General features: G+C 44.4%; 1 protein-coding gene across 1 annotated transcript in view; it reads left to right on the top strand.

The window, feature by feature from the left end:
* The window catches only part of Dgkd (diacylglycerol kinase delta), a gene marked incomplete at its 3' end in the record, with an annotated part of 85795 nt that overhangs the window by 35665 nt on the left and 24405 nt on the right, over positions 1-25725 (top strand). The gene's annotated exons all lie outside the window — the stretch shown is intronic.

Below are 25725 nucleotides of genomic sequence, written 5' to 3' on the forward strand. Positions count from 1 at the left end.
TTGGAAAACATGTTAATTTTAGAAAAACTTGATTTTACTTTTTTTTTCAACAGTCTTACATTGTAGCAAACTCTATTGGAAACCTGAAAAGAATATTGGGTGAATAAATGTTCACTCTGTTCTGAAATGTGTCTCATATGAGATATGAAAACTAGCTATAGAATCAATAGTAAGCAGGCTAGGAGAAAGCCCAGACACAACCAGGCACTGTGTGTGTGTTTTCGCATGCACGCTGGATGTGGGTCCTTTCTGCAGGGAGAGAGTTGTAGGAAGAGTCATTGATTGTCTTAGTTAGGGTTTCTATTGCTGTGAAGAGACATCATGACCACGGCAATACTTATAAGTATTGGGTGATTTATTAAGGCAACTCCACATAGTTAAAAAGGTTTATTTTGGGGTAACTTACAGCTAGTAAAGGGGTTGGTTACAGGATCCGGGAGAGGTGAGGTGCAGTCCAGCGGTGTTCTCTGGAGAACTCCGCTCGGCCTACCATCCGGCATCCAGGATCACCAGGAACAAAGAGAGCTGGCACATCCAGGTCTCGGGTTTTAAGGGCTCCTGTCTCGGCCCTGCCTCAGGGGCAGGTCAGAGGTAAGTGTGACAGTTACCAGAAGCCTCACTGGGGGTAGTACTTCCAGGTCAAAGCTGGAACAGCTACCCCCTACATATAAGGAAAACATTTCATTGTGGGCTGGCTTACAGTTCAGAGATTTAGTCCATTATCATCATGGTGGAAAGTATGGTAGTGTACATGGTGCTGGAAAAGGAGCTGAGAGTTCTATATCTGGATCAACAGGCAGCAGGAAGTGAATGTCACACACTAGACCTGGCTTGAGCATTTGAGACCTCACAGCCCACCTCCTTTTGACACACCTCCTCCAACAAATCCACATCTCCTAATAGCGCCACTCCCTATGAGCTTATAGGGGGCATTTTCTACCAAACCACCACAGTTAGGGAAGAGGAGCCTGGGAGCATTTGTTCACTCTGGAAACCATAGTTGTGTCTCTTAGGTACTAGGTTCTATGAGTGGGTTAGTCATTCATTTTTCTTAAAGAGTTTAGATCAGAGTAATGATTTTAAAACAAGTTTAAAATAAAGGGAAACATGTCATTGCTGTAGTTCAGCAGCTTTGTTTTTTTTCCCCTTAGTTTTTCAAAGGGAAACATTGTTTTGCTTTTTGATATTTACTGTATGATGTATTATGTCATACAGGTGTCGTTCTGTATTCTGCTTTATTTACCAGTTTGTGATAAACATCTTCCTGTCATGAGCTTCTGTAACATGTGCTGTCTATAGTGGTAAGTCTTTTTACCATGTCAGGTGTTATAGTTGGCCAGTTACTCTTAGTGCTAGAACTGAGGGTGTCTGACTAGTCATTTAAGTTATTGTTAGAAAAGTGTCTCACATTAAGGAAGGACCATGTGTGGCAGTTCATGTGGCTTCCCCTGCAGAGTGGTTCTCTCTCTCTCTCTGCCTTTTCTGCTCAGAAGATGTGCAGCTTCTGTTGACCTTGGTCCTTCTTCCCACCACTCATCCTGCAGGCTGAGTAGAGACAGCTTCCTTCTGTGTCACCAGACTTCTAAGAGGAGCCCTTGGTAAAACTCTTTGTGATATCCTCAGAATATGGCTTGGTATTTCTGGTTGCTACCTCCACTACACCATGAGCCAGCACATGGTCACAAGACCACACTGTACAGCTGTTGTGGTAGAGACCTGGTGGGTATTAATATCATTGTGGTAATTTCTCTGAAGTAACCTGGTCAGAGTAACCCCACTGCACACACCAAGGAGTGAGCTCTCACAGTGGGCTTAGGAAAATTAAGAAACTTCCAGGAAATACTGTGGAAGAAGTGAACAATAGCCATAAATTTTATGAGATCTTCCTTGTTTATTTGGTTTTTGAAGCATGGCCTCACTGTGTAGCCCAGGCTAGCTTCGAACTTGTAATCTCCCTACCTTAGCCACTTAAGCGCTGAGATTGCAGGTTAGGTGTCACAACATCCCACCGAAGATCTTCCTTGCTAGCTCTGTGCCCTAGGGCAAGAGTATTTATCTTTTTAGGTTTTCTTATCTGTGAGATGGGAGTAATCCTAGGATCCTTCCATGGGGTTGGGTTGGTTTAAAGCATACTCTGCACATTTGCTACCTTTCATTTCCACCACTACTCACCCTCTGCTGAGCAGGAAAGTAATAGGGTTTAACATGCTGATACTAAGCACTTAGTCTGATGTATTGGAATTCCAAAAGATTTCAAATGAGGCAGACTTTATAGATAGAGCTAAACAGTAGCACCTATGGTCAAAGAGTGGATGTCGGGAAAGCAGTTCTCCTTAGTTTTATGAATGTCAGGGTTCTCCCAAGGAGCAGAGCTGATGGAGGATGGGTCACTGTAGAAGGATCTGTACAATTAGCATATATGATCAGAATATGAATTGTCTCACAGTGGTAGACTGCTGGAAAGGCCGTCACACTAGTAGCTGTGCAGTCCAAAAAGCTAGAAATCCAGTAAGAGGGACCAGCAGTAGATGCAGCCCCAGTCTGAGGGTGAAGGCCTGGAAGCCTGCTGGACAGTCACTGGTACAAATCACCCCAGCTCTGAGGAGGAGGAGGAAGAAGAGGAAGAGGAGGAGGAGGAGGAGGAGGAGGAGGAGGCTCTCTGAGGTTTACTAGCTTCCTACTTAGCTGAGAAAACATGAACCACAGGTTCAGAGAGAGACCTGGCCTCAAAGGAACAGAAGAGTGACAGTCAAGGATATACCACAGAACCTTTTCTAGTCTCTACTCGTGCACATGGGTGCATGCACCTCACACACACATGTGCATACATTCACAAACAAAGCACAAAGCCTAAAGAATCTGGAATCTGATCTGTACAGAGATGACAGGAGCAAAAAAAAAAAAAAAATGCTTAGTAAGAGATAAGTAGGCTTGTACCTGGAGGCTGAGGCACTATGATTATAAATTTGAGACCAATCTGAAACTGTGTAAGTATACCTAGGAGATACCTTTGTTTAATTGCTGAGTGATAAAGGAACTTTATAATGGATTGGAAGAATTGTTCAGTAGTTCTCTGTGTGTTTGGCCTTTAGGATTATGGGTGAGTGATAACTCCCTAGTGACCCTGAGTTTCTCATCTGTTCCCAGCAGATGTCAGCCTGTGCATGATCAGGGCCGCTCCTTTGTGAGGAACTGTGACCTCTATCCAGATTTCAACATAGGTTTTCCTTCTCAGCTTGTTTAGATTTCTCTTATTTCCTGGGCAAACCCCCTAGCCAATCACTTAGGCTTGGAGAAAGGAAAAACTGTCCATACTTGGCAGATTTCCCCCTTAGGCAAGACTCCCTGGTTCCTGTGACTGTTGGCCTTGGCCTGAGGTAGGCAGAGGAGCATTTGAGGGTCCTTGGAGTCATCTTGTGTGCCAAATGTTGTTGTCCTACAGTCAGGAGCCCTTGCCTTTCCACTGGGAGTCCTTCTTTGTGCTCAGCTCAGGCTCCAGGGCTCTTAAACATGGCCCCACATGCCACCATACCTCAGCTGAGATATCAGGCACTTCTCAGCCACCTTCTCAGGTACCTGCAGCTTTACACTGGTATGGTCCTGCCCAGTACAGTGTTGGGCCATGGTTAAGGCCCACCTTGGTTAGTGGCAGGAGCTTGTGAGAACCATGCAGAGGGACTTTACTCAACATATTCCATGCTTTAGAATTCATTCTGTGTTCTTCAAATCTAGAAGCCGGAAGAAGGCCAGGCCGTGTGCCAGGTTGGTGGCCACGTATTTACCAAGTGTGTGGCTTTGTTGGAGGCAGTACCCATGCCTGGGCCATAACTGGTTCAAAAGCCAGGCTTAGGCCAGTTCTCCTAGTCACTCTAGGCAGAGAGGACACAGGTCTCCCTGGCAGCCAGTGGCTTGGTGAGCAGAGAGTGCGTTGTGGATATGGGGTGGATTAGTGTCTGGATATGCGGTGTGGTTATGTTATCAGGAGGGTTGTCATGGGAAAAACTAAGCTGTTTACCAGATTGTTGTTGTGTGTACTTGTGTATGAAAATGTGTGTTTATTATTAATATTCACTTGTCTTTCTTTACAAATGGCAGAGAAAACAAAAGCAGACAGTTGAATAACTGCTGTTTGATTCTAGTCAAAACCCTTAATAGTTTTATGAAGGAATTTTTGATAAATGACAGGCCTTGGATCTGATTGAGTCGTTCTTAGAATGCCTATGATATTAATAACTAGTTGTTTACTAAGTGTTTTTGATAAATGTGCCTATGGTGTGATGGAGCCAAGTCCTGTCTGTGTTGTTTTTGACCTTAGAAATATGGTGTCATTATTTAGAAAATTAATGTGGAAAAAAATCCTACCTATCTGTCCCAGAGTGCCTAGTATTTCAGAGTACAGTGGTATGATCGCTTGTTAACAAATTAATACAATTCTCAGCACTGTTTACTGACTGGTCTTCCCTCCCATCTGAAGAAAACTCGAATGAAGTCTGTGAGTTCCATGTTCAGACAGCACTCTAGGAGCTGTTGGTGCTAGCTTTCAGAGAGATGTGAGGGCGTCCTCCACACAACCTGTTGTATAAGGTGCCCTGTGCAGGGCTACACCCAGGGCTAGGTCCAGCCCACTCCCGCCCTGATGGACTTTGCTTTAGAGAAGTTGGCACAGCTTTTTCTATGGGCTCATTGTTCATGGCCACAAAGGTTATTAAGGGAGGATCAGGACAGTCCAACATTTGGAGGATAATTAGAGGTGGGGGTGGCTCTGCACCTTCTTTGACGTCTTCATCCAAACAAACAAACAAACAAACAAACAAACAAAAAGGCTGAAATAACATCGACCTTGGAGGTGGGGCCTGGGTGTCTGCCCTGCACCCAGCACTGCTGGCCTGTGTCTCAGGTGTCAAGCAAGGGCATGTACAATCTGCTGCCAGCCTTGTGCTGCCTTCTGAGGGGTGAACTTTAGGGCCTGCTCTAGTCATGAAAAAATCTAATTATACCCAAACTAGATTGGCTGTTTGTTGTATCAATAGCCAGCTTGCTGATTTGTCCAGGGCAATGCCAATTCACACAACTGGCTGTAGATGCCATAACACCATTACTTCTTTTTAGATCCCGCTTTGATTTGCATGCACTTCCTGGCTTGGATGATAAGATATGGTCATATTGGTCATCAGAAAGGTTCATAATGTTCTTTAATGAATGCATCAGTGTGCTAGTGCATTTTTATAGCTTAATTGATACAGAAATACATCTATCATTCAGTGCAGTATTTAAGGTGTGTGAATTTTTATGTACACTTGCTCAGGCACACGCATATTGAAACTTGTCATAATCAAGATAGTAAATATTTCCATCACTTCCAAAGTAAGTTTTCCTGTCTTTTAAAAATTATTAAGCTGGGCATGGTAGCACACACTTTTAGTCCCAGCACTTGGGGCAGAGGCATGTGAATCTCAGAGTTCAAGGAAAGCCTGGTCTATAAAGTGAGTTCCAGGACAGCCAGCACTACACAGAGAAACCCTGTTGGGAAAAAAAAAAATAAGCAAGCAAATAAATAAATAAATAAATAAATAAATACATACATACATACATACATACATACATACAATTTTACTTAGGGGCTGGAGAGATGGCTTGGCTGTTAGAAGCGCTGGCTGCTCTTACAGAGTCTGGCTTGAGTTCAGGTTCCAGGACCAATAACGCAGCTTGCAATTGCCTGCAACTCCAGCTCCAGGGGATCCAGTGCCTTCTGGAAGAAAAGGGCACTGCACTCATGTACACAAACTCCTACACAGACATACACATATGCAAATGGTTAGAAATAAAAATTAAGATAAAATTAAAACAATAAAATAATCTACTGCTGTCTTCTGGAGAGGTTGTATTTACATACTTTCCAGTAGTGGATGCAAGGTCCTTCTAGTTGTCCATCTGATCAGAGTTGGTATCCTGATGCGTATATAATGATGCCGTGTGTGTGTGTGTGTGTGTGTGTGTGTGTGTGGGGGGGGTGTTTTAAATTTTCTGTCTTGTGTCATGTAGCCTGGTTTGTCCACAGACTTACTATGTAGATGAGGATAACCTTAAGACCTCTGATTCTTTTGTCTCTGTCTCTCCCAAGTGCTGGGATTACAGGTGTACACCACTGCATGGGGTTTACCAGGACCTCACTCATGCTAGGTAGCCTCTTTCCTAACCAACAAGTTACATTCTAGCCACAGGGACAGCTCTTAATGTGCTTTTGTGCATCTTACTTTGTGAAGTGTATGCTGGAATAATTTGTTTTTGTGTGAGATTATTTTCTTGATATATTCTGGATGTCTTTTGTCTGGTAGCCTTTTTGTGACTGTTCTCCACAGTCTGTCATCCAACTTTTCTTAATGGCATTTTTAGAATAAGTCTTTTGTGGAATCTCACTAAGTAGCACAGGCTTGCCTCAAACTGTGTAGCTCAGACTAGCCTTGATCCCATAATGATCTTCCCATTTAGCCTTACAAGTTAGGAATAGAGGCATAAGCTACCCACACAACTCTCTAGATTCTTACTCTGCTTCTCTGGTCTGTGTATCTGCCCATATCTCATGCTTTATTACTTATGTGATATGTATATATGTTTCATGTGAGTGTATGTCAGTGTGCCACATACACATGGGCATGGATGGTATCTGTGGAGGCTGGAAGAGGCCTTCATATCCTTGGAGCTTGAGTTATTAGTGGTTGTGAGCCACCATGTCGGTACTGGGAACTGAACCTGGGTCCTCTGGAAGAGCAGCAAATTCTCTAAACCACTGTGGCATCTCTCCAGCTCCAGGAGACTGATTTTTTTGGTTTTTATTTTATTTTTTTTTTGAGACAGATTGTCACTATGTAGTCTTGGATGGCCTGAAGCTTGCTGTGTAGATCAAGCTAGCCTTGAACTCACAGAGATCTGCCTGTCTCTACCTCCTGAGGGCTGGAATTAATAGCAAGTGCTACCATGACCAGGAAATGTGATGTTTTAATGGAGCGTTGTAGTCCTTGGACATGGCACTCCTATTTTGTTAAGAATTTTGCCTCTTTGTAGATGCAGTATATTGACTTGTATCCTCCGCCCCACTTATTTTCTTCCATTGTCTCTCTGTCTTTTTATCTTTGTCGAGTGTTGGCACTGGTTTAGCTGGCTTCATAACATCTTTAAAAGTGGAGAGTCAGGCTGGGCGGTGGTGGCGCATGCCTTTAATTCCTGCACTCGGAGGCAGAACCAGGCGGACTTCTGTGAGTTCGATGCCAGCCTGGTCTACAGAGCGAGATCCAGGATAGGCACCAAAACTACACAGAGAAACCTTGTCTTGAAAAACCAAAAAAAAAAAAAAAAAAAAAAAAAAAAAAAGCCGGGCAGTGGTGGCACACGCCTTTAATCCCAGCACTTGGGAGGCAGAGCCAGGCGGATCTCTGTAAGTTTGAGGCCAGCCTGGGCTACCAAGTGAGTTCCAGGAAAGGCGCAAAGCTACACAGAGAGACCTTGTCTTGAAAAACAAAAAAAAACAACAACAAAAAAAAAAGGAGAGTCAGTGGTTACCTGTTGTTTTCTGATAAACTTTATGTAAGTTTGTGTTATTTCCTTCTTAAATGTTTACTATAATTTACTAGTGAAACATGAAGTGTTGGAGTTTCCTTTTGGGTACAGTTTTTGATAACACATCTTAATAGTCTCCTTTTTCTTTTCTTACATATTGGATGAACCCAGGGTCTTTTTTGTTAGGTGAGTGCTCTACTACTCAGATTTCTAACCTTACCTTTTGATATTTCTGACACTGAATTTAAGTTTTAGAAATGAGCATCATCTGTTCAGACTTAACTTTGTTATAGCTGTATCTTCTTCCTCCAGCTGTGTCTGTTGGAGGGAGAAGTGTGAGCTTTATGAGAGGGTTCTCAAATGTATTATCTCTTTCTAGATCATGCCTAAATGAAGTTGGGTTAACTGCTTTATTGTTTTTCTAGTTCCACCCTTGGGATTTCTGGGAAGCTGCTCTGTTTTCACGGATGTGGGACAGTGTCGTGGCTGTGCATGATCAGGGAGATGGCTCCTCAGTCACTCCGGCTGCTTCAGCCACCTGCAAGCCAGGCCTGCTCACTGTGGCGGCTCACATCCTGGTGATATGTTCATGACCTGGTACACAAGGCCTCTGAGGCAGGGTTTACCACGGGGAAAGAGGTTTTGAACTGTTTTCAGGTCTTTTCAATCTTAAATCCTGTAGTTAGAATGCCTTCCTTCTCTCCTCTCCTCTCCTCTCCTCTCCTCTCCTCTCCTCTCCTCTCCTCTCCTCTCCTCTCCTCTCCTCTCCTCTCCTCTCCTCTCCTCTCCTCTCCTCTCCTCTCCCCTCCCCTCCCCTCCCCTCCCCTCCCCTCCCCTCCCCTCCCCTCCCCTCCCCTCCCCTCCCCTCCCCTTTCCTCCCTTCCCCTCCCCTCCCCTCCCCTTTCCTCCCTTCCCCTCCCCTCCCCTCCCCTCCTCCCTCTTTCTTTCTTTCTTTCTTTCTTTCTTTCTTTCTTTCTTTCTTTCTTTCTTTCTTTCTTTCTTTCTTTCTTTCTTTCTTCTTTACAGTCTTTTTGACACACCAAGAGGAATAAGGAAGCAATTGTAAGTTTGGTCAGAAGGAAAAGATGCACTACCTCTGTGATATCTGAATCACATGAGGACGGGTGCCTGTAGAAGAGGAAGTGTCATTCTTTGGTACTTGTTCTTGTATGTGGTGACTTCTCTGCTTTGGGATGTGGTCTAAACTGGCCTTTTCTGGGCATTTGACAAGTGACAGCCTCTGGACCAAGTGTGTGATTTCATCAAGGACTTACAGAGGACAGGCAGCTAGATTGGTAGGACTTTTTTCTCTTAGGACACTGCACAGCAACTTATTGCATGCAGGTTCTTGGCATCTATAAGAGGCCTGCTCATGTACCCTTTGCATCTTAAGGGGCCTGAGGTATTCTTGTATTTGCAGCCAAGATCTTGGGCCTAGGATTAGGGTTTCCTTGTCAGGGCTGGCAACTTAGAAGGACAGCTGTGCTTCTCAGGTTCCGTTCCCTTTCTCATCTGGATTTGAAGGATAGCTGTGTTAGAGTCAGTTTCAAGTTTGTGTGCCATTACATCTGTCACAGGGTTTATTGGCAGGCACTCAGTCCCTCCAGGAGAAGCCCCACAAACCTACCTTGAATATCCATTTTATTTGTGTGAAAGGAGATAAGCACAGATGGACTTCCAGCAACAGGCACTTGCTGTGATTCTTTGAGCTCAGTTCAGACTGGTCCTGAGAGGACCTACATGATGACTTTGTGACTGTGAAGAGGACTGTCTCAATGTGAACATCCTGGCCTTGTCTCTTTAGTCCTTTAGCTGGGCTCTACCGTGACAACGTTTGAGACTTTCATGGCATGTGTGCTCAAAGGAGTGTAGTCATGATGTTTTTCTCCTCAAATATTTTTCCTTACTCAGCTTGCTCCTTTTTATCGTAAATCTTCATCAGAGTTAACACTAATAACCACACAACAGAGTCTGTAGTAGGCTGTTTTGAGATTTCCTCTGCACTTTATCTTTAGGCAGACTCTTTAGACAAGGGCAAAAAGCAGCCACTTTTTTCACCAAAATATCACAAGACCAGTCTCTAGGCCACATACAGACATTTTTCTCCTCTGAAACTTCTTGATCCCCACACTTCAGATCATTCTTAGCACCACTGTCTTCCATGCTTCTACTAGTACGGTCCACTAAGCAGTGCTTAAAGCATTCCACTGCTTTCCTAACCCAAAATCCCAAAGTCCATATTACTCCAGACAAAAACATGGTCAGGCCTATCATAGCAATACCCCAGTCCCTGGTAACAATTTGTCTTAGTTAGGGTTTTTATTGCTGTGAAGAGACAGTATGACCATGACAACTCTTATAAAGGAAAACATTTAATTCAGGTGGTTCACTTACGGTTTCAGAGGGTCAGTCCATTATCATCATGGCGGGGAGCATGGTGGCATGTAGCCACCATGAGTTCATATGTGCAGCTGCCCTCTTGTGTTCGGAAAGCTCTATTTACCTGTCGTCAGCCTCTTCTGGCTCTTACAATCTTCCTGACCTATTTTCTGCAACCTTTTGTGGGTTTTTTTGTTTGCTTGTTTGTTTTTTGGTGGTTTTTGGTTTTTGGAGATGGGGTTTCTCTCTGTAGCTTTGGCTCTCCTGGAACTTGCTCCATAGACCAGGCTGGCCTTGAACTCAAAGAAATCTGCCTGCTTCTGCTTCCAGAGTATTGGGATTAAAGACATGCACCACCACTGCCTGGCCCCGACCCATTTTCTAAGAAGGTCCCTGAGATTTGGTGGGAGGGGTGAGCTGTCCCATTAGGGCTGAGCCTTTATAGTCTTATTCTCCGCATGTTAGCCACTTGTGTGTTTCTGTGCATCCTCATCTGTTGCAAGAAGCTTTTCTGATGAGGGCTGAGAGATGCACTCATCTATGGGTATAGCAGTAATTCATTAGGAATTGTTATAATACTATGTCCATTTAGTAGAATAATAGTAGGTTTTCTCCTAGGTCCTGTGATCTGTTTCATCACCGAGTTTTGGTCCTGAAAACTGTGCCAGATATGGGTTCTATCTCATGCAGTGGGTCTTAAATCCAATCAGAAAGTGTGTGGTTACTTCTCTAACATTCATGTACTAGCGGGCATATCTTGCCAAGACAAATGTTATAGATCACAGGGTTCCTCTTAGGTAAGACTGATTACTTTTCTTTGTCTGGTAGTGTGCATAGCACCCTCTGGCACTGTGAAATCTAGCCAGTAGGGATGAAGCTTCCTGGTTAGTACCCACTTGATTTTCTCCAGGTTTTATGACTCAGGTGTGTGGTATTTTTCAGTAATAGGGTCTTATTGGCAAGTTCTGGAGGGTAACCAAGAGCAATGGCAATGTAATGTTTGGGGACCCTAGGGGACCTAACAACTTAAAAAGAGGTTCTTTTCTTCAGCTTTACTGTATTGTTGTCAGGTTCCTTGATATTGCTGCCTGTTTGAGGTTAGAGTGTCACTACTGAGGCAGTGAATTAGTTTATTTTTGACAACTGGGAGATAACTAGACGATTCCATTCCTTTGCTTTCTGTGATGATGAAGATGGTATCTCAGCTAAGATTATATTTGGATATTTAGCTGAAGAGTTAGAGGTTTCTTTTTCTTCCATAGGAAGGACTGGTTTAACATCCCAGTAGAGGGTGGAAACTCAGCTCCCTGCTGTTTTTTCTGTTCCCACTATTCTTAGGATGAGGAGTCCCCGTCAAGGTTTCTTTGGAAGCAAGATGCCTGCTGCAGGGATCAAGCAAGGGCCAGTGGGTGGCTGCTTCTGAGTCTCCTGTGAGAATGGTGCTAGAGGCCCACCTGGTGATGTCAGCCTCACTCTTCTTTTGCTACCCCAGCTGTGTAGTGTTTTGTCTAGGCCTAGGCTTTGTCAGCTAGAGAGCTGTGTTTGAGGAGGGGTTGCCTCAGGTGCAGGGTTTGTTTTTTTTTAACTTTGATTGTGTGTGTGTGTGTGTGTGTGTGTGTGTGTGTGTGTTTACACATGCATACCATGACGTGTGTGGAGATGAGTTCTCTGCTTCCATCATGTGAGTCTTGGGGATTGAACTTAAGTTGTCAAACTTGGCCCCAGTGCCTTTACTTGCTGAGCCATCTCACTGGCCCTCAGAGAATGGTTTTGTATGGACAAGGTTTTGATTGCTGTGGTGGTTCAATGAAATGTCCCCCTAGTCTTTGGTGTTTGAACCCTTGGTTCTCATTTTGGGTAGTTTAGGTTGTGTGGCCTTGCTAGAGGAAGTGTGTCACTGAGGGCTTTGTGAGTTTAAAGGTGCCCCTCATTTCAAGTCCTCCCTCTTTGCTTGCTGCTTATTTAAGATATGAGCTCTCAGTTGTTCCTGCCGCCCTGCCTACCTGATGCCATGCTTCCTCATCATGAAAAGTAGAAAAGTAGTTAATGCAAATACTGTTTGCTGTAGACTGAAAAATATAGATCAGAGGAAAGAGGAAAAAATGATCCAGTAGTCCCATGAGATGTGAACTTCTAGGCATTGTATGCCCTGCCTTTAATGGTTCTTTAAAAAAAAATACATTGTATAATATACATATGTCATTCTCTATGTTCATCCAAACCTTTTTATTGTGATAAAGTACACATGACATAAAGATTGCTGTCTCAGTTGTTAGGTGTGTGTGCTCTGACTATGCCCCTTCACCGATTCTCTGTGGATTCTGTACAGCCTTTTGCTTTTGGTTTGCATCCCATGCTGCTGTGGTGGTTTATTTAACTCCTGCAAGCGTTGAGCTTAGAAACATCCCCAAGACTGACTTATGAGTAAAGGTCCACTACTGCCCTTGCTTCTCTGCTGTGGGCAGGGTCACTGCTTAGTCAGGTCCACTTCCAGTGGTCAGAGGACTGCACACAGGCTTTGAGCTATGATGGTTGCCTAAGAGCAACCCCTTTAATTGTACTGTTGTTAGTGGTGTACTTGGGCATATACAGAATTCCATCAGATAAATATTGGCAGAGAAAAGTGGATAAATATGGGTTGGTAGCTGTCAGAATTGAGGCCAAAGCCTTTCCATCCCCCTCTCCCCTCACTATCCCTTGTAGCCCACAGCAGAAGCCTTTCTACTGTCCCAGCTTTCTCTAGCAAGGTTCTCAGGATTGATAACACCCTCCCCACAGTATAGCTGCAAGCTCTGCTTGGAACTGCCTATTTTGTCTTTGCCCTTGTTTCTGGAACTTGCCCGCAGTGACTTCTATCTATTAAGCTTTTATATGAAGTAAAGACCTAGCTAGTCAGTGGTGGTGCACGCCTTTAATCTCAGCACTAGGGAGGCAGAGGCAGGTAGATCTCTCAGAGTTCCAGGATAGCCTGGTCTATAGAGTGAGTTCCAGAACAGCCAGGGCTACTACATACAGAGAAACCCTGTCTTGAAAAACCAAAACCAAAACAAACAAACAAACAAACAAACAAAAAGAGGTAAAGACCTAAACTTACTGAGAGATGTTTCCTTATAGGTTTAAAATTTATATATTAACAAATACAGGATTTCTGCCATTTCCTTGATTACAGTTGTGTAGGGTCTAAATGGCTGCCCCAGACTTCTGATGATTTTCACTGTATATTTGTGCATAATGAGAGAGATTTTAGGAACCTAGTATATCCTAGCAAAAGACCATGGAGTGTGTCCATTATGCTATTTCATTTCTATCCCCTTTTCTATAAGTATTATAGCTGAGAGTCTAGAAATGAGCAGTATTATGAAGATCTCAAACATGGATTCTGAAGCATCAGTGGGGAGAAGGAGTTGGGGGTGCATGCTCCTGAAAGGGACATTTGGAGACCCATTGACTGTTGTGTGCTGCTGGCCTCTACAGGATGGAGTACAGGATGCTTGTTACACAGCCCCTCAACTCTACAGATTTTTTTTTTTTGGTTGTTGTTATTGGTGTTGTTTTTGTTTCATTTTGAGTTTTGGAAACACAGTCTCACTATATATAGCTTTGGCTGGCCTGAAAGTTAGTATGTATAGATCAAGCTGGCCTTGAACTCAGAGATCTGATTTCTGCATTCGGAGTGCTGGGTTTACAGGTGTGTGCCATTATACCCAACTACTACAGCTTTGTGGGGACAGCCCTGTTACAGAGAATTATTTGGCTCAAAATATAGTAATGTCAAGGTTGGGAGGTCCTGATACAAACCAATAGTTTTCAGATCATGTCCTGTAATGAAGGGTACATGAGAATGTAGGTTTATGAAGCCTATCAGTTATACACTCTTTGATTTGCTTTTGATACTATTGCACCGGGAGGCTCTTTCTGTGCCACCAGTGTGCTTGTCATCTCTTAATAGTCTGCCATGTATGTCCATCATGGAACACTCATAACCTCTCTGGTTTAGACATCTAGAGTAGTTCTCAGACCTCCTGGATAGAGCCTGTTTGTATTTTGACTTCTGCATGCTGGTCAGCTGTCACAGATGGCTGCAGGAGATGTTCCACTGGGTTTCAGCTCCTGAACCAGAGGTTCCTTCTGTAGACGCTTCCTTTCCTCCCGGAGGCACATCCCACTCACTCAGCCAAGGTCAACGCAGACAGTTTCCCACAGCTGAACACAACTGAATTTAATGAAGCAGCAGCAGATTTGAAAAAGATAACCAAATGTTCATCATTTTTCATTTTTAGATAGAACTTTCTCTTCTTGCTTTATTTTACTTTTTGTTTCTTTAACAAAAGACTTTTGGATAGATCACATGCTGGGCTGTTTGCTCCATGCCTGGGCTTCCTGGACTGGAAGGGTAGAATGGGCAAATGGCTTTGCTTTGGTGGCATCTGCCAGCTGTGATGCAGTCCTTCCTTGTCTCCAGTTCTTTTTTTTTTATTACATTTTTTTTCATACAATATATTCTGATCATGGTTTCTTCTTCTCTGACTCTTCCCAGGTATCCTTTCTTTCCTTCTCTCTTTAGAGAGCAAACAGGCAAACAACAACAAAAAACAAAACCCCAAACCAAATGAATCAGAATAGAAAAAGAAACACCTATACTCACAACCCATAAAAACACAAAAGCAGAAACCCATAATATACAAGTAAAACAAAAAAAAATACCAAAACAAAGTAATATGAGACAAAAAGTCCACAAAATACCATTGGGTTCGTTATATGCTGCCGACTACTTCTGGGCATGTGGCCTGTCCATAGGGTGGTTAATATATCCAGTGAGACTCCATTGGAGAAAATCAATTTTTCCTTTGTAAGTGGGTGTCGGTTGCAGATAGCTTCTTGATTAGGGGTAGGAGCCAATGTCCATGTCCCCCTTTCAGTGTTTCTTGCTCCCAGTTCTGGGGGATTGGAGGAAGCATGTGGCAACCGTCCTGCCAAGATTCCCTGTCATGGCTATGGACTGGATGGCGGTAACCTGTGGGACCCTGTGGAGGCCTGGACCTGTCTTGAGCTTTTTCTACTCAGGTTGGGCGGGGCAGGTGGGTGGTGGTGGTAGTGGAGGTAGTGGTGGTGGTGGTGGTGGTGTCTGTTTCGTGTTCCAAGGTCTACACACACATCCCAGCTGCTGTGAATGGTCTGTCTGGGGTGCTTCCAGTTAGGGAACAGTGCATGGGTACCCAGGGGCCAGAGCTGTACCAGAACAGCAGGATGTGAGTAACAGGAAGTGACAGGAATCGCCCTGGGCGCCGGACCCTTTCTGGGCCACCTTCCTGAGCCAGGAGCTATATTTAGCAGAGCATTTCCCAATCCTGTTCTCTGCAGACACTGCCTGCCACCTCCCCAGTCAGTGACTGGATGGTACAGTTCTAGTGTTACAGTTCTGTGTCCCTGGTCTAGCTGTGTGACCCACAGGCTGCTGTTGACTGTAAAACTTCTTCCCACTTGTGCTGGTTCTCTTGGATGCAGAAACACTTGAAGCAGCTGCAGAGTGGAGAGCAATGGGCCAGAGACAGAGCTCATGGGAGACTGTTAGGGTCTCGGGGTAAGAGGTAAGGCTTTCCTGGAGAATGAGAAGGACTGTTTCTGAAAAGAGGAAGGTCTTTAAAGCTTCTGACTTCACGTACATGCTAGAGACTTCCTTCTGTTCTTACCTACCAGAAGAAATGCTGCAGATTTCTCTGATTCATCCCAAAGGTTCCAGGCTGTGGCAAAAGGGATGATTCCCTGTGGTCCCAGAGTAGACGGTGCAGTGTGTAGACTACACCTGCCCTGCCATGTTCTGATCTACTTAGAGCTAGGTTTTCACCCTAAGGCATCTGTTCACACCCTCAGCCATATGGGACATGTGTCCACAGTTAGGGAAGGGTCTCGAGTTTGTGGTGGTGGCCATCCTTTGAATTCACTGATTGCGTGTTTGGGGTAAGGCGTTTTTTTGGTCTCTTCTGAAAGCTTCCTCGGAGAGGTTTAGATGGTGCCTCCCCCTTCCCTGCCTAAAGCATCAGCTGTGCTTCTGAGACCTTAGCCACTCTGAGGATTCAGGCAGCTACACAGTAGAATGGCATCTGAGAGGCTCTCTGAAACTAGTTGTCTGCTGTAGACTCAGGAGACCCCTAAATATAGCTTCTGGCCCAGGAAGATGGCCCAAGAGAGGTCCTTCAACTGTGGCCTCAGGAGACTCCTCCCATTTCCTCAGCCAAAGAGTCCACTGGTGTGGTTGCCAACTAGCCTCTTTTTTTTTTTTTTTAAATTTTATTTATTTGTCTTTATTTTATGTGTGTATTTGTCCGTGTGACAATATCAGATCCTCTGGAACTGGAGTTACAGACAGTTGTGAGCTGCCATGTGGATGCTGGAAATTGAACCCAAGTCCTCTGGAAGAGCAGCCAGTGCTCTTAACTGCTGAGTCATCTCTTCAGCCCACCAGCTAGCCTCTTATATTTCTGAGCTTTGAATAATAATAATAGTTGTATTATTATCTCTGTCTGCATCTCTATTTTTTATGCTGAAACATTTAAGGCATTCAAAAAGTCATTCTGCTTCCTAGCCAAAGACACGTGGGTATTCACTGAAGGAAGCTCTTGGATAGTCTTTCCCTCCCCAGTCTCACTTCTGTTCTGCTAGCGGTCTGAGTTTGGTGTTCATCATGGTTTACTTGCTGTTCTATAGGCATATACAGGTGGAACACTAGGTAGTGCTGCCCAGCTGGTTTAAAACTTGAATTAGTGACATCATGCTTGTATAGCCCCGTGTTTCCTAGATTTATTAATGTGAATTTATTAATGTGGACCTTTCATTAAGTAGCTCAGGTATGGCCTCTTTCTAATTCCTAGAGTTAAATGTGAATTCTTAAAGAGTTCTGTTTACAACTGCAGCCCAGGGTAAAGACCACAAAGTTGGTTTTCATAGGTTCTGTAATGTTCCAGGACTTTTGGAATGTTCCAACCCACTGACAGTAGGTTTCCCTAGATTTTGCTACTATTAGCTGTGGTGTCAAGGACATAATTATCTTTGTGTTCCTGGCATATAGGCAGAAGTCTCGGGCATGTGTTTCTAGGGATAGAATTACCAGGTCTGCACATCTTCAGCTAGACCAGACACTATTACATTGCTCCCCCAAACTATGATGCATATGCTACTTAGTAATAGGATCTGCTTCAAGATCATGTACAAATACCATGGTGTGTACTTACATGGCATGGCTGGTTGCTTCTGGACTGCCAACCTGTAGAACATATTGCTGTCGTGAATACTGTAGAAACTTGTCACATGGTGGTAAGTATTTGTTTATCTGGCCAGGAAAGGAATAGTAAATGATGTGTTTATCAAATTATTCTTTATTAATAAAAAATCAGGAGTCAAATATTGTGGTAAGAACCTGAATGATCAGAGAAGCTGTGGGGAAGCGGCCAGTGACCTCCTATCGTTTCCATTCCTCCATCCAAAAAAGGACTGAGATCCTTTCTAAGCTCTGCTTTACTACTTCCTGTTTCTCTATCTGTCCTCAGTCTTCCAAATACTCTATGGTTAATTTTGGTCTGCTAGTGGCTAGCTCCGCCCTCTGATTCGAAACAAACTTTATTGTCAGAATGCAATCAAAATATCACACAACAAGTAAAAATAACAGGTAGCAGGAGCTCTTCAACAGCTCAACTTGTACCTGGTGTCTACCATTGATGGAAATGGCATGTGAGGTGCTAATGAGTAGTTTCATTCATAATGTACCACATTGATGGTAAGATGACGACTTTATGGATGTGACAAGACATTGGCCACAACTTTAATATAGACACTTTGAATCACCGTGTCTAAAGCAGAACTTCTGATCCCTATCTCTAGACTCAGCTTCCTTCACCCCTGGTGCCCTGGTCTCAACATGGAAGTGGGCCTTATCCATTGCCCGAGGGGGCCTGTTGACTCTTTCTCTTACCCATCTGGCTTGTCCACAACTCCTGTGAGCTTCAGAGCACATTAGGGCCCAGCCCTCTTCTCTCTGCCCTGGTGCTGGATTGCTAAGCTGTCTCCCAAAGGCTTCTTGACTGCTGCCTGTCAGTTTTCAGTGGAGTATGCAGAATATTGGTGGAGACATGAGTCAGAAGCTAGCCTCTGTAAAGAAGTTGTTGGGTTTTATCATTTCATCTGCAGTAGAAGCTACTGTTTTATGGGGCCTGCATGGCCCACCATCTCTGTCTTGCCTTGTTTAGTTCACCCGTTGGATCTCATCACCCATTCCATCTTTGCTCTTGAGTCACCTGGGTACCACTCCCTGTGGGGTTTCTTTCTTTCTTTTTTTCCTGGTCTTCTTTTCTTATACATCACATTGTGTTCTGTGAGACTCACTTTTGTGTTCTAGTGTTTGTCTACAAACAGGGGTTTTACCTGTTTGTTCAAATAAAAAATACTGCCTAGATTTATTTCTGAGGAGGAAAGGAGTTAGAGAGGAGGTGGGGTCTAGAGGTGGTTTCTAACTTGGGGTGCTGAGTGGCTGGAGGCAGTCACTCGCCTCTGAGGGCAGTTGGCAAGAAGACTTCAACCCTCCTTTGGTGTACACATGGGACTCCTGAGGCACCTGGCCGTTGCTCTGCTATCTCTTGTTGTTCCGAGCATTCCTGGTGAAGTGGATGCTGGGTAGACTACTCTCCAGGGAGGGCTCTGCTAACTGTCTTCATTCATGAATTCCTCAGCTCCACTTATCCCAGACCTTTCTTGGTAGTACTCTGCTGGGACAGGCCAAGTGCCTGGCCATTTATTACAGCATCTGAGCCAGAGGGCATGGTTCACAGAACGACAATGCTAAGAGGCTTACTGAGTGCTCCCCTTGGTGCCTAGCCCTGGTACAGAGAGCACTGGGATCACCTTTCCTTTGGATATGTGCTGAAGGTGTGTCTGGGACTGTTTCCTTGGCAATCTGGGAGTCTTAGCAAGATAAGGGTGCACTTTTATAAGTGCTGAGTCAGACCTCTTAAGAAATGTGGCCTACTGTAAGGTCACTTCTCAGTGTTCCCATGTCAGACTTAATTACTGTTGATCATGGCTTCTTGTAAATAACCTTTTCATTTTGAGTGCCTTTGTACCCTTTACTAGCTTGCCTCAGTGGAGAGCTCTTATACACTGCAGAATGTGTCCTGCAGATACGCTAGCATTGAAATCATCTAGACCCAGCGGATTGCCTTCTCTCTCAGGCACGTTCCTGCTCGCCTTTGTTTCTGCTCAAGACTTCCTTTTGCAACCCTTGTAGCCACTGGCCTATTTGCCATGCTTATAACCTTATCATTTGGGGAATGTTGTACAAATAGACTCATATGGCACATAACCCTTGGGATTGGCCTTTTCTGCCCAGCATAGTTTCCTGGAGTTTGACCTAAGTTGTATGCATCAGTCACTGTTCTTTTTTTTTTTTTTGCTGAGTATATTCCATGGTATGGGTGTGCCACGGTGCTTATAGTTTATGGAAGGAGAACTTCAGGGTTGTGTTCAGTGATTATGAATAAGGTTGCTGTGACCATCATGGCTATTGGATGGGTTGTATGTTCTTCCATAATGAATGCTCAAGAGTGATTGCTGGGTCTTATGGATGTTGCATGTTTAGTTTTTTAAAAATGATTTTGTTACACTTATTTATTAGGGGTGGTGGTGGCATGTATCATGGTGTAGTTACGGAGGTTAGAGGACAACTTGGAGGACTCAGCTGTCTCCGCTGTGTGGGTCTTTGGATTGAACTTGGGGTTGTCAGGATTGGTGCAAGAGCCTTTACCTGTTGAGCTGTATCACCAGCCTGCATGTTTAATTTTTTAAAGAATCCACTATCTTCAGAGTGGTCATGCTGTGTTATATTCTAACTGATAATGTGACCTAGTTTCTCCACCTCATGTCCAGCTTTTGGAGGTGTTGCTCTGTGTGTGTGGGGCGTGGGGTGGGGTTGTGCATAGATATGTGTTTGTGTAGAGGCCAGAGGTCATCCTTGGGTGTCATTCCTTGTTTTTTGAGACAGGATGGTCTCTTACCTAGACCTGGAGTTAGGCTTTCTGTCTTCTCAGCTCTGAGATTACAAGTGTGCCACTATGCCCAAATTTTTATGTAGATTCTGCCTAGGACTCAGGTCCTAGTGCTTGAGTAGCTTTATTGACTAAGCCACCTCCCGATCCCCCTTGTTTGTTTTTATTGTAGCCTTCTTCATGGTGTCCAGTGTTCTTTCATCTTACTGCTGTATGCACCTTCCTTGACTGATGAGTTGAATGGCTGTCTATGTACTCATTTGCTACTGGCACTTCCTCTGTTGCCATAGAGTGGTTGTTATTTCTGGGTGCAAGGAAGGTAGCTTTGCATCCTCCTTGTCCTTCTCTGGGTGCCATCTGGTAGCTGGGGAACAGGTCTATGCTGGAGTGCCCTGGGTATGGCAGGAGTAGGGAGCCTCTTGGCCATTCTGCTGTGGTGGGTTTGTTTTATCAGGCTACCTCTTCTCTGGGCCTTGGCTGGAGAGAGACTTTGGAGGTGGTGGGACTTTCTCCTACACGAGCGGTGATGTTAGGTCCTGTCTTCAGCTCTCATTCCAGGACATCCAGATGTTGAGAACTGAGGAGAGCCCACTGTGGTCATCCTGTGATCCCAGGTCCACCAGCCTTCGCTGTCAATCGCCGATGTTTTCGTTGCCCAGGGTTTTCATTTGTTTTTTGTTAGGGAGTAAGGAAAGCTGTGTTAGCTGGATTTGCCTACATGAAATCTGAAGAGCAAGTGGCTCAGCATCCAGGCTGCACAGCTGCCCTGCCCACTCTGTGCTTTGCCCTGCTCCACGTGTTTTGGCCTTTGAACATTCTGGGTGTAGGGCCTCACCTTAATGGTAGGAGGCTATTTCTTGAAATGGTTTTAGTGGTTGTTTCACCCTGATGGTGGATTATCCTCCAGGTCTTACTTCTCTGCCTTCTGTTTTGAACTCTTGAAAAATGTGGTCAGGGTGGGAGGGGCAGCCAGTTGATGACTTACTGAGGTGTGCATTGAACCTCAGGCCACTCACCCTGCAAGAAGGGAATGAGATGAGCTGTCCCACTGTGCTGTGTGAACCCAGAAGAGCTTGAGATTCATTCTTGTTTTCTCCTTGCCTACTGCCTGCTGCTTTGGAACTAGGAGCTTTGCAGTCTTCCCTTCTGCCAAACAAGAAGCAGCTGTGGGTAGAGGGCCACTGTGAACCTGGCCTGCCTGGTGCTGCCCCTCAGCTTCCTCATTTGCTGTAGGCTTGGAGCAGCCCCATCTGGCTGCACTGGGTCTCCTCTTGAGAGAGTGAGGACTTCTTTAGGATGTGAAGAAGGCTCGCTGGGCAGACACTGTAAGTAAAACACCCTGTGGGTCACCCGAGGTTGCAGGTGTCCATCTCTGTTAGTCAGTGTTGCCATCTGACACCTCCACTGTCCGTCAGCCACAGCAGGTGGGATCAGAGCCCACTTTTAGTTCTGTCTTTTAGACACAGATGAGTCTGTGTCTAGTGTAGCTCCTTTGTTTTGATCCCAGGGCCTTGTACTAGACAAGTACTCTACCTCTGAGCCACATCGTCAACCCTTGTAGTTCAGTCATCTCCTTAGCCAGTTTTTTCCCAGCATAATGGTAGCTCTTCTGATACCTTGAGTGTCTTGAGTCCATGTGGAGCAGTGCCTAGGTGGGATCTGCTGAGAGGAGTGATACCAGATTGCCCTTTGTGTCCTGGGAGGAAGATACTTCTTGTGTTCCTGTTGGCAGGGCTGCAGCTGCTGTAAGTTTCTCCTTATCTCGTGGGAAATCATGCACTTGTCTGAAGAGATGGAAGCAAAAGTTCTTTTAGACAAATAATTTTTTTTTTTTTTTTTGGAAACAGGGTCTCATGTAGACTAGACTGGCCTGGAACTCCTTGCCTTTGCAGGCATTAAAGAATGCTGGAATTAAAGGCCTGTACCACCATTCCTAAGTCAAATAGAATTCTCGTCCATAGTCACTTTTCTGGAGCCATAGTGTGTATTGTAAACTTCAGGCTGTTTCTTAACTGGTCCTTTGGGTTGGCAGTAAATGGTGCAGCAGAAATGGTAAGAAACAGCTGTGAAGTATTTCCCAGCTTCTCAGCTTCCCCTAACTGACACTGCGTTTCCCTCTGCACCACACAGTTGCTGTGCTTGCTTTTGTTGTTTGTATGTCTTGGGAGCTGTGCTGCAGAGGTTCCATCTTCTCAGTGGCAGTGTGGATGTCTACTATATAAACACATAATAATTACTGTAGCCAGTCTCCTGCCATCTTTGTATTTGTCAGCACATGAGTGATTTCTTCTGTCTTTAGGAGTGCTGCTCTGACTAACTTTCTATGCAATGTGTGGTTTCTTAGGCAGGTGAAGGGTAGAGTAAATTTATAGAAGTGCTTCTGCTGAGTTAAAAGTCTGTATTTGAAAGCTTGCTAGGTTTTACCATATGCTCTCCATAAAGGCTGTGTTAGCTTATACTCTGCCATTGAGAATCAGTGTAACTGCTATCCCACTATGAGCTCTGGTAGGTTAAAAAGCATCTCAGGGCTGTTGAGATGACGCTGGGTAAGGAACTGACTTCTGCAAGTTTTACTCTGACCTCCACATGTGTGTTGTTACATGAATCCTTCCACATATAATAAATAAACAAATGCAAATAAAATAAACTTTTAACTCTAGAATTTCAACTTGCATTTCTCCTGGGAAGAATACCAAGCAATTATTTCTATATAGTTAAGATCTGTGTCTAACCCTGAATCATTACAACCCCAACGGCCTTTCATGTTCCTTGCTGGATGTCTGTCTCCTGCTGTCTCTTGTGCATGTAGTTTTCTTTCTTTAATTTTTTTACATTTATTTATTCATCTTGTGTGTGTCATAGCACATGTGTGATGGGAGTCAGTTCTTTCCTCCTAGATGTGAGTTTCTGGGATCAGACTCAGGTTGTCATGCTTTACCTGTTCAACTATCTTGCCAGTCCTCACATGTAGGTTTTCTTTTTTTTTTTTCTGTCTGCCCCCCCTCTTCCCCTCCCTCCCTCCTTCCTTCTTCCTTTCTTTGTTGTTGTTGAAACAGGGTCTCACTATGTAGCTCTGGCTGGCCTGGAACTTGGTGTGTAGACTAGGCTAGCCTCCTGCCTCTGCCTTAGGGTGCTGGACTTAAAGGTGTGCCATACTGTGCTTGGCTACATGTTTTTTTTTTTTTTTTAATTAATGTTTTTAAGAATTCCAACCTCTGTTTCTAAAGTTCAACATACACACATGGGAAAAAGGCACTTCTTGTCTCTGTGGTATCTGTTGGCAGGTGGTATGGCTTGCCTGGAGGGTTTCTCCAGGGAGATGAGGACTGTGGTGGGGCTGAGCCAGGTACAACACTTGGGGTATCAGTCATGAGGGTGCATGAGGGATAGGTATAGACAGGGCAGACTCAGGGTTGTCTGGGGGCAGTTCAGAAATATGGAAGGTGGTAAACTGATTGGAGAGGAGCAGGGGGATAATTTTATTTGACAAGACTTTTCTGTGATGATCTCATTTCATTGGCTGGGCTGTTTATGCTAGAACCATTTCAAGGAATGCAGTGTCCACATAGACTGCCTTTGGGTCATATCACATGGGCAGTACTGAAGGTGGAGGACTGAAATGCTGACAGTGACTGTGGGAAGGCTTGGGTGCAGAGTACTGGGACAGTGCTTTGCAAGGTGCTGCTGAAATACACCCTGACAAGGCTCAGATGTAGTGGGGCCATCAGTAACTGTTTTCAGACGGAGAAATGGAGACACAGGTTGGAAAAGCACCTGCTGCAAGTTATGCAGCTTTGGGTACAGGGGTCAAAATGTGGTATTGATCTTAGGCAGATTGGGTCCCTCTTAAGGGTCTGACCACCCCTTTCCAAAAGAGAAACAGAGACTTACCACATTCAACCATGAGGCTAAGTGAGGTTTGCATCAGTGTCTGTTTTGGGTTTCTTTACTATAGAACAGATGCAGGTTTAAAGGAAAGTCCAAACTCAAGTTCCTTGACATCTCTCTGCTAGCTTAGCCTTTACTCTGCTATTCAGGCTAAGGAAATGACATCATTGATTGTTTGGTTTGGTAACTCACTGGCTTTAATCATAACACTTTTGCAGTGGGTACTGCCCACTTCAGTATGTGCAGGGCTAGATTAGGGGAGGGGGCAAAGATTCGTTTTCCAATATATGCTGAGTCTGGAATAATGCAGCAGTTCCTCTTATAGTTGTGGAAGAAGTAGACATAGCATTGATATAGAAGGGGATGTAAACTCCTCATAGTTCACCTCTGTGAGTATCTTGATGCCCTGTTATCGGTGAGCTATGCAGTGTCAAGTACATATTCTTTCTTTGACTGTGTTTTATTATGCTGATGAAAATGTTCACCTGTTGAGCCTGTCCTAGAGTGAATTATTAAGGAAGAGTTTGCAGACTTGCAGAAGACCAAGAATAATAAGTAGGGTTTTAGTTCCTGCCATCTTCTCTCACCATGCCTGAAGCACTTGCTAATCCCACTTCTGGGCCTCATATTGTAGTCCTTGTGGCCAGGTGAGCATCTGAGGTGGTTGTAGGTCTGTGTTTCTCCAATGTGAGTTTTCTCTGGGTGGCAGCTTCACTTTTGTGTCCTTGGAAACTCAGCTCTGGAGCACATCAGCAAGCCAGAGGGTGTGGGTGGTGGGAGGGAAGCCCTTCAGGGTCTCTAGTCTCAGGAAAGCTGTGCTCCTCCCCTGCTGTCTCTGTCTTCACTTTAACATGCTCTTGGCTTTTCCCGTGCCTGTGCCCAGTGTACCCTCAGATTCTTCATTCTGAGAACTCTGGGAACCTGAGAGTGAATAAAGCTTTCAGTGGAAATCCAGTTCTGCTCATTCTCTGTGGATTGAACCTCAGTTGCTGGAAAGAGCACTGCTTCTGTGTGTTTTGAGTCCCAGACAGAATCATAGCCACTTGAATGTTATCTTCCTGAATTGGGTCTTCTTAGAAGTTTAAATAGCTAAGATGGGTAGAAATCCAAAAGTTAAAATCCTTTGATTGTGAAGCCTCCCTGGAAATAGGCATTTTTCTAAACCTGTTGGTGGGAATCAAAAAATGGTCCAGCACTTGGAGAAGGGAATTTGGCAACATTAACAAAGTTACATATGCATTTATTCTCTCTCAGGGAAATTCCACTTCTAGGAATTTGGCCCAGAGATACACTGTAAAAATAGTAAAAGATCATTCACTATGTCACTCCATGAACTAGCAAATGATTTTAAACAGTGCAGAGTTCTCAGTGGCAAACAGGACTGCCTGAGCAGCTGGTGGGTCTGCATCATAGATTGCTGTGCTCCTCTAAGGAAGAACCAGGGGCTATGTGCATGAAGGCTAGGATATGAAGGCTACAATTAGGAGAGAAAGCAAAGGTGGGAAGTGATGTCTGTAGTATGCTGCTGTTTAGAGAGCGAATATAAATACTTTTTTTGTTTGCATGTAGCTTATAAATGGAAGGAAGCTTTTCTTCTTTCTTTTCTCCTTTAGGGAATCTAAATAAAGGGGAAAGACATAAAAAACAGACTTCTACCCAAACTTTGTTTTGTATATAGATTTGATTTGGAATATTACATGTATTTGTTTATGTGTATGCACACATATTGTACATGTGTGAAGGTCAGAGGACAACTTTCAGGAGTTGGTTCTCTGCTTCCATTGTGCAGGTCCTGGGGCTTGAACTCAGGTCATAGGTTTGGTAGTAAGAGAGCCTGTACCTGCTGAGCTTGTTGGTCCTTTATCATGATATG

This window comes from Peromyscus eremicus, chromosome 13 (assembly GCF_949786415.1).
Source record: "Peromyscus eremicus chromosome 13, PerEre_H2_v1, whole genome shotgun sequence".
NCBI lineage: Eukaryota > Metazoa > Chordata > Mammalia > Rodentia > Cricetidae > Peromyscus > Peromyscus eremicus.